The sequence below is a fragment of the Propithecus coquereli genome, unplaced genomic scaffold (genome assembly GCF_000956105.1).
Source record: "Propithecus coquereli isolate 6110/MARCELLA unplaced genomic scaffold, Pcoq_1.0 Scaffold942, whole genome shotgun sequence".
Lineage (NCBI taxonomy): Eukaryota > Metazoa > Chordata > Mammalia > Primates > Indriidae > Propithecus > Propithecus coquereli.
The window spans coordinates 32,206-40,855 of record NW_012155752.1 but is presented as its reverse complement, the minus strand read 5'-3'; the positions used below and the strand labels follow the sequence as shown (position 1 = coordinate 40,855).

Genomic DNA, 8,650 nt, shown 5'->3' with positions numbered 1-8,650 from the left:
CAGCATCCAATAGATGTTGTTCTGATATGGGCATTTATGTGTTGATTAGTTAATACCAATTTGATGGTGAGTACAAATGGATCCCGTTCTTACGAAAACATAGCATCCAAAAGCCAACTGTAAAAAGTTAACATATTTGCAGAAAAATATTTTTTTATGGCAAGAAAGCAAAATCGTAATACAAATGAATAAGAAACAAAATACACAGATCCAATGTTTTACTCTTATTTATCAATGTACTAGAGATACTAGGAAATGCAACTAGACAAGAAAAAAGGAGGAAAACACAATTTGAAATGTTGGGGTAAATGTATCATTTTGGCAGGTAGTGATTTTATACTTAGAAAACACAAGAGATTCCACTGGATAACTTTTATAAACATTGAAGATCCAGTAAGTGGGCTGAATTCTTTGCCCACTTGTTTTCCAGTGCCTATTTAAAATGCTAGGACCTGCTACACTTAAGTGGTTCAAAATTTGAAAACTCTATACAACCTCGCCCACCCCTATGGCCCAATGCCACCCCACAGGTTGCCTGTGTTATTAATTTTTAATGTGTCCTTCCAAAGCTACTTTTAAAGCAACTTTAAGAAATTATACAGTAGCATGCTATGTAACTATACTGTAGTTATCATGCTATTGTACTATGCACACTACTATGTATCTTCTCTCATTCAACATTATATCATTCTCTTCTTGTCTATCTCCTGGGACTTGTGTCAAAATAGGGTAATCTCTACTCAGGAGCTGTAAAATAAATTCTCCATGGTTTCAACTAGAGCTTTTAAGACTCTTGTTTCTTTAAACTATTAAATATGTGACTTATGTGGACATTTCCAGACAGCTTCCCAGTTGTTCCAAGTGCTTTTCCTAAATGACCCATATTTTTCCTCTTCATACTAGATGCCATTTTTAGTATTTACTATGTTAATTGGGTGCAAAATCTATATCCCTAAATCATGAGTTTCTCTATGTAGAAATAACAACCAGCTGGACAAGATAATACAAGAAAAGATACTAATAATATTAACATGATATATTTGGATTAAATTTAAGAAACATGAAATCTCTGTATTCCAGATAAACTGATAAATTTCCTTCAATGCAATGAAAAGATACTCTTCACTATAGCAAGAAAAGTGTCTAAAGGTTGGTTTAACAAACATGTATAAGATCTGGAAGCAAATATTTTAAACTCTGTTAAAAGACTAAAGATTATCTGAATAGGCGAATATCCATTTCTTACTACGAGAGAGGATGTGTCAATATTACGAAGTTATGTTTCCCACGAATCAATCATATATTGGAATCAACCAATGAAATATATTCAAGTTAAATTAAAATCTATCAGACTTTTCAGGAACTTGATAAACTTACTCTAAAATTTTTCTGGAAGAATAAAGGATCATGAAGAGGTAGGTCAATTTGAAAATAAAGTATTAAAGAGGGGAAAGTTATGCTACCAGAAACTAAGACCCATCACAATGTCACAGGAATAAAAACAGTGTGGCACTGCTGCACGACAGCAAAATAGACCCACGGAACAGGATAGAGACAGACACGTAAATGAGTGAAAACTTCGCATCTGGTAAAAGAAGTCCCACAACCCCCTGGGAAATGGATGGGTAGTCTTTTTGTAAAATAAAATGTAGACAAATTTGGCTTTATAAAAATTAACCAAAATATCCCCCTCCAATTCAAAAGGCAATCTTTTGCAGCACAAGACAGAAAAAAGATTTTGATACACATGCCTATAAGTAAATAAGAAAAATAATGAACCCAAAGAAAAAGAGGAAAACGTGTAAGATGACCACTTCCATAAAGTGAAAACAAGTGACTTATCAACACGTACAAGCGATATTCAGTCTCACTATTATTTAGAGAAATGTCCATTAAAGGAAGAAATATAAATATTGACAAAGGTTTAAAATTCAGTAATAGAATAATAGTATTGTCGATGTTACGGGAAAGCTGGTGCCATGGAACTCAGGTAACAGGAATGGATTTTCAGTCATTACAACTGTGCATTGCAATGCTATTTGAGTCATCAAATGCACGTCTCAGAATCTGTTCTTCAGAGATGCTCCCACTTGAAGCAATGGTGACTGTACACGCATGCTGACTGCACCATGTTTCATTTGGCAAAAGGCTGGACACAATCCAGTATACATCAATGGGAAGATGTTTAGATAAATCATGGTACATCCGCACAATGGAATATTATACAGCTACGTCAAAGGAAGAGATGAGGATCACTAGTCCTATCACACTACAGACTGGGAGGTAAATCAGGACAGGGACTGGGAAGCTTATTGGCAATACCTATTATAACTGCAAATGTTTACTTAAGGGTCTTCAACATGGGGGTGCGCTGAATAAAATATGGAATGTTGTGCAGCTTCAGAAAAGAATAGCCATAGACACACTGTTGACGGGATAAAACCAAGTTGCACACACACATGTAAATATATATATATACCAAAAGGTAGAAACTATATGGATATATAAGGAGATGACTGACAGGTAGGTAGATGGATAGATAAGCAGATAGATGACCAATTGATATCTCTAGACACCCCTTGGGAGAAAGGGAGGGGATTCAGGGGGGTGGGAGGAATGTCGACGATAACCCTAGTCTTCTCTGTGATGTGTCATTTAGTACAAGAAGAACTCGTTCTCATTTGTTTTTGTAATTCAAAGCTCATTTTCCATGTGGTAGATATACAAAGTGGAATGCTACCCAGCCTTCAAAAAGAAGGGAATTCTGTCATTTGTGACTCCATGGATCAACCTGCAGGACCTTATGCCAAGTGAAATAAACCAGGCATGAGAAGACAAATTCCATGCGATCTCACTTATCTGTGTGACCTAAAATAGATAACATAGACATCACAGAAACAGAGAAGAGAATGTTGTTATCACAGGAGGGAGAGAGGAAAGGAACAGGAAGATGTTGATCAAAGGGTAACAAGTTTCAGTAAGACGGGAGGAATACGTTTTGAGATCTACGGCATAGCATGGTGAGGACAGTTAACTATAATGCATTGCATTTTTCAAAATTGCTAAGAGAGTACATTTCAAATGTTCCCACCACAAAAATGAAAAGTATACGAGTGGACAGATGTGTTCATTAGGTGAATTCTATTGTTCCATATTGTACACATATATCATAATATCACATTATAGTACATAAATATATAAAATTAAAATGTGCCAAATAAAATCGAAAAACAAATTTAAAAATCAACTCATTTTCCAAAGCTCATATTTGAGAAAAAGAAACAACCTCACAGTATATAGTTAGTGTGCAGACCTGTGTTGGTTTTAGATACTCCCATCTGTATGGAAGAAGAGAGTGTGCACATAAACGTGGGCATCGGGTAGCTGTTTTCTGGAAGGACACACAGGAACCTATTGGCCACAGTCACTACTAGGGTGCGGCTTAAGAAGTAAGCTTATTTCTATCATAAACTTTTCAGAACACTTTTATTTTTTACCAAGTGCATAATTTTTCCTGAACTCCTGGTTTGAAATGAATCAAAATGTTTCTCCGCCTCACACAAAATGCTGTGCTGAGCAAATGCTTGGAGGGGAGGACAGCGTCTCCAAACACCTGTCTAGTCCAATGCTTCCATTGTATGCCCCCATCCTTGGCCTGGCTCAGACCTCAGAACTTCCCCCCTGCACCCTCATGCTGCAGTGTGTGCCTTCCAATATCCTGTCCACACTAGCCCTAGAAAGAACTTTCTACTACCCAGATCTGATCTCTGCCTCCCCTGCTCAAACACCACCCCTGGCTCCCCATTAACCTTGGGGTAAAGTTGACCATTAAAACTTCTCTCTCCCTCTGTCTCTGTCGTCTCTCCACAACTTTGCCCAGCCCATCTCCTTGGCCTAGAGCCCTGTTTCCCAGCTGCACCCAAATGTCTACTGACCATCACTCAGGGACTCAGCTGAGACACTTTTTAATCCCCAGTCCTGCTTCTCTTACTCTCAACTGTATTCACGCTCCTGTCGGCTGGGAATGTCCTCATGGGGGACTGTTCCCCCACCAGACTGGGAGCACCTGAAAGGCACATCCCTGGCCTGGGTCCTTCTCAGGTCTCCAGGGCAAAAAAATTGCTAGGCACAGAACTGCGTGTGGGAAGGCAGCATGGGAGTGTTTGCTAAATGGAGGGTGGGTGGGTGAGTGACCCGGGTGTTCTGGACAGGAGACGGAAGACTTTTACCTCTGGGTCTCCTTTGTGAATCCCTGGACTGGACAGTCGGGTAGGAATTAGGACACAGAGGAGCAAACTCAATATGTTAAGCTGTTTAAAGCAATGATATTTCACGGAGAAAAGAAAGGGCGTGGAGACGAAGTTCATTAATGAACACGTGCTGAGTGGCATCATTAGCCCTCACAGAGCGTTACTAATTCTCTCAGCAACCCAGTCTTTCTGTCCCAAAAACCTGCAATCATTCCCCTGATAGCCAACTGAGTCCCAAGTCCTGCCTCTGGGCTCTGCTCCAGTTACCACTAAGAAATACCAGCAGAATCAAAAAATACAACTTCTCTCCTCCCCACATGGGCAGCAGAACCAAGGAGAGGGGCTCAGGAATGGCCATGAGGACCTACACTCGCCATTCAATCCCTTTGGGCTCACGGTCCCTCAGCAGCTCTTGCACCTAATGCCGGCAGCGCTCCTGATATTCTGGGTGCCTCGCAAGGTTGTACAGGACCCAGGAGAGGCCACTGGCTGTGGTGTCATGGCCTGAGGTGCAAGAAGGTTGATGTGGGTCTCTGAGCTGCTTCAGCACCAGAGGGGTGGACAGCGCCCTAATATGGAGGCCCTCAGGGAGGATGGGAAGGATGGAGTATCCGGGTCCACCCACCTCATCCGCGGAATGGAGAGATCCCTGCCCCCACACTGGGACCCTCACCCCCAAACATGAAGGTATCAGCCTCCGCTCTTATCTCCTCATTTGACAACTGCCTTCCACCTTCATCCTGGAGAGAAAGCAAAACCCAACAAATCCCACTAGTTCTGAGTCTCCTGAGTCTAACCTGAGACAATGTCTGAAGATGCATCCTCCTCCCAGAAACACAAACCCACCCTGCACTCCTGGATCTCTCCTGGACACCATAGCCAGAGCCCTCGTCTGAAGGGCTTCCTCCCTGCCTGCCTTGCCCCCTCTTTCTTTTATCCCTGGTGGGATTAATCAGTGGCCCATGAATATTTTCATGTTTCTGTATAATGAGGACTTCTGGGGAAAAAGTTGCTGGCAACCTGGGTTTCAGGACGTGTAAAGGACAATTTGCCTTGGAGCTCAGAAATCAAGTGTTGCTCCAAAGATATTTGCTCACATTCTAGGGTGGTAAACACAGAGAATCTTATCTCCCCTGAAGGCATTTGGCTTATAAACCCATAGTCATTTCCTTCTCACTGGAGACTAGTTTATACTCCAGAACAAAGTTCTCTCTCTCTCGCTCTCTGGCTGGAGGAAGGCACAAATCTGCGAGCTGTTCTCTATGAGCTCCAAAACTCATAATATTGGGGCCCCTCTGCTATGGTGCAAATTCTGGTGCACTAAGAGGTAAAAACATTGCATTGCCCCAGCAGGAATTTGGGAGTGGGTCCCCTCCGGACTCCAATAATTTCCATGCTCCCCAGAGCCCACTGGGTCAAGTCCAAGTTCTTGGATTTGACATTGGCATGAAGCTCCCCATTCTATCTCTTGAGTTCAGGTCCCCGGAAGCCCACCTTGCTCAGCAGGAGCACATCAATGAAGTCCAAAGTCTTGGTCTTGGCTTTGGCCTTGAGGAAGTCATCAAGACCCTGATTGGGCAGGGTGTGGTGTCTCTCCTGGATGACGGCATCTGTGAAGTTGTGCACCAGGCGGCAGGCCTCGCGGAAGCGCCGCCCGTCGCGGGTGAGATAGTACAGGAAGTCCATGTACAAGAGGATATTCTCACCTCTTTTTTGTATGAGGGCACTGAGCTCCAGGATGGTGGCGATGTATTCACTGGGCTTCCTGCAGGATGAGGGAATGCGGAAGAAACAACTCAACATACCTGAATTCCTGGGAGCATTTCCCACCAGGAGGCAGGATCTACCTCCCATCAGGAAACTGAGTCTCCAGAAACAGACGGCCCCACAGATACACAGAGGGCATCAGCCATGAGCCTTGGCTCTCCAAACCCTCTTCTTTGCCTGGATCCACCTCTGTGAGCTGCCTACGTGCCACTAGGCAGCCAGAGCATGGCTTGGATATCGTGCCCCTCCTCCCTTCTGTCTCCTGCTCAGTATCCAGTCCTGCCCCTTCTCCTTCCGAAAACTGTGCACACAGCTCAGAAGTTATCAGATTCCACCTGGTCCATGGCCCAGCCCTGACCCTAGCCTCCTGTATGCAAAGTCACCTCTATTGTCTGCTGTACATCCTCTACTCCTCCTAGCCTCCCTGCCTTCACCCAAACGTTTCTACCTACCCCTTCCTCTCCTTCAAAGTCCAGCTGTGATGTACCTGCTCCAGAACAGGTCTTGTGGTTGTCCTCAGTCCTCTCTCGCCCACCTACCCCCTTGGTTCCACAGTTCAAGTTCCCAGACCCTGGGCAAGGACTCACTCCTGACAATGGCTGTCGAAGCTGAAGATGCATTTCTGCAGACTGTCCAAGGTCATGAGGCTGATGTGCTAAAACATGTCCAGACGGGCACAGCCCACCGAGGCCAGGCGCTGCCACTTGGCCTGGCCAGAGAAGGGGAGAGAGCTGGGGCTGGGATTTGGCTCTTTGCAACCCCTGCCCAACCCCAAACATCGGGATGGACACATTCAGAACCAGGCTCTTTGTCCTCTGGCCCAGGTAGCCATCCCCAGGGAGGACCCAGCTTGGGTGAAAGCAGAAGCTTTTACTGTTAGGAGATGAAGACCCCATGGCTGGGAACAGGAGATCTGAGTTCAGGTTTCAGCTCTGCATCCTATGCTGAGTGTGCCCTTGGGCAACCCAGTGCCTTCCCTTAGGTCCCACCTGTGAAATCTTCAGGAATATTTAAGTTGACCTGCTTCGGTACCAGATAAACCAGGTTAGAATCCCTGCTCCACCACCCCAGGACTCAGTACATGGGTAGACTTGAGCAGCCCCTCTAATCTTCTGGACATCAGTTTCCTCTTCTGTAATGGGGTAAGAAGAAACTCTAACTGACAGGTGCATTAAAATTAAATCGGAGAATTTATATCATGGAATTGGCACAAGGAATCATTTCTGTCACATAGTGAGTGCTCAAAAATGTTGGATTTCCTCATATTTATTGTTATAAGTGGACTGCAAAAATATCCCTATGTTGGTAGAAGTGGTCTTCCTTGGGCCCTGAGCATCCTTGCTGGGCATGCCAAGAATGCAAAGACCTATGTTCTTAACCTGGGTCATTTCTCCACCCTGTGTTTGAAGAGAAGAACCTTGAGAGATAAGGTAATGATTCCCCCGGACACATAGCAGGCTGTGTCTGCTTGCTGTAAAATCAAATTCCGTAAGCCTAGTGCTCCTCCCCTGCTCTTCAATGGACTCCAGGACCAGGCATCGATAGGACCCCACCTGTGTCACCCACGTGGGATTGAGTGGCTTGGAAAAAGGAGGCAAACAAAGAAGAAACACGTGGTGTTGTGCCGTGAGTAGTAAACCACCCCTTGTCTCTGACCCTGGAGTCTCTTGTCTGTGGCAGAATCCATGGAAAAGTAACACGCTAACTTATAACCTTGCGAGTAAGAAAAAAATCTTAGGCAGGTGAAAAAATCCATATCCCACCTGGAAACCATTCTTCTAAGTGAATTATCAGAAAAATGGAAAAGCAAACACTACATATACTCACCATTAAAATGGGACTAATTGATCAACACTTACGTGCACGTATGGAAATAACATTCATCGGAAATCCAGCAGGTGGAAGGGGGCAGGAGGGGATGGTGAACTCACACCTAATGGGTACAATACCTACTGCCTCGGTGCTGAACACACTTACAACTTTGACTCAATCGGTACTAAAGAAATTTTTGTAACCAAAATGTTTGTACCCCTGTAATAATCTTAAATAAAAATACAAAATATACAGACAAATCCGTAACACCATTGTCCACATCTCCCAGTGCCCACACCCTTTGCAGTGTGATTTTTCAGCAACTTGCATTAAGAGACGGAGCCCATTTTACCCACCACACTTTGTTTCTTTGCTGGACCTTTGAGTTTTCTTTTTGGCCAATACGATGTTGAAAATGATGACACGATAACTCACTGAGCTCCAAGAGGCTTTGCGGCCTCCTCTCACTCCCTGGGAGCTCTGTCCCTGCCGTGGGGACAGCCGGGGATCCCTTCTGGAGGGAGAGAATCGCCTGGAAGAAACTCCAGCTGTCCCCGCTGAGGCCATCCTAGATCAGCCTGATGCTGGCCAAGCCCCACACAGGTGAGAGACTGAGCCAGGATCAGCAACTCTGCCACCCAGCCCGCAGCTGATCACACACCCTGAGTGACCCCTTCCACAGCCACAAGAACCAGCCCACTGTCCCGCAGACTTATTAGCAATCACTAGCACATTGATTTAAACCAATGAGTTCGGAAGTGGTTCGTTCACAGCAGTAGCTGCTATGTAATTTCCACCATTGCTCTCTTTTTTAATTTTTA

The 8,650-nt window shown here is 44.4% G+C and overlaps 1 pseudogene; it reads right to left on the bottom strand.

Annotated features, from left to right (window-relative positions):
- LOC105826935 overlaps positions 1–8,650 on the bottom strand; it is a 39,044-nt pseudogene that overhangs the window by 4,005 nt on the left and 26,389 nt on the right.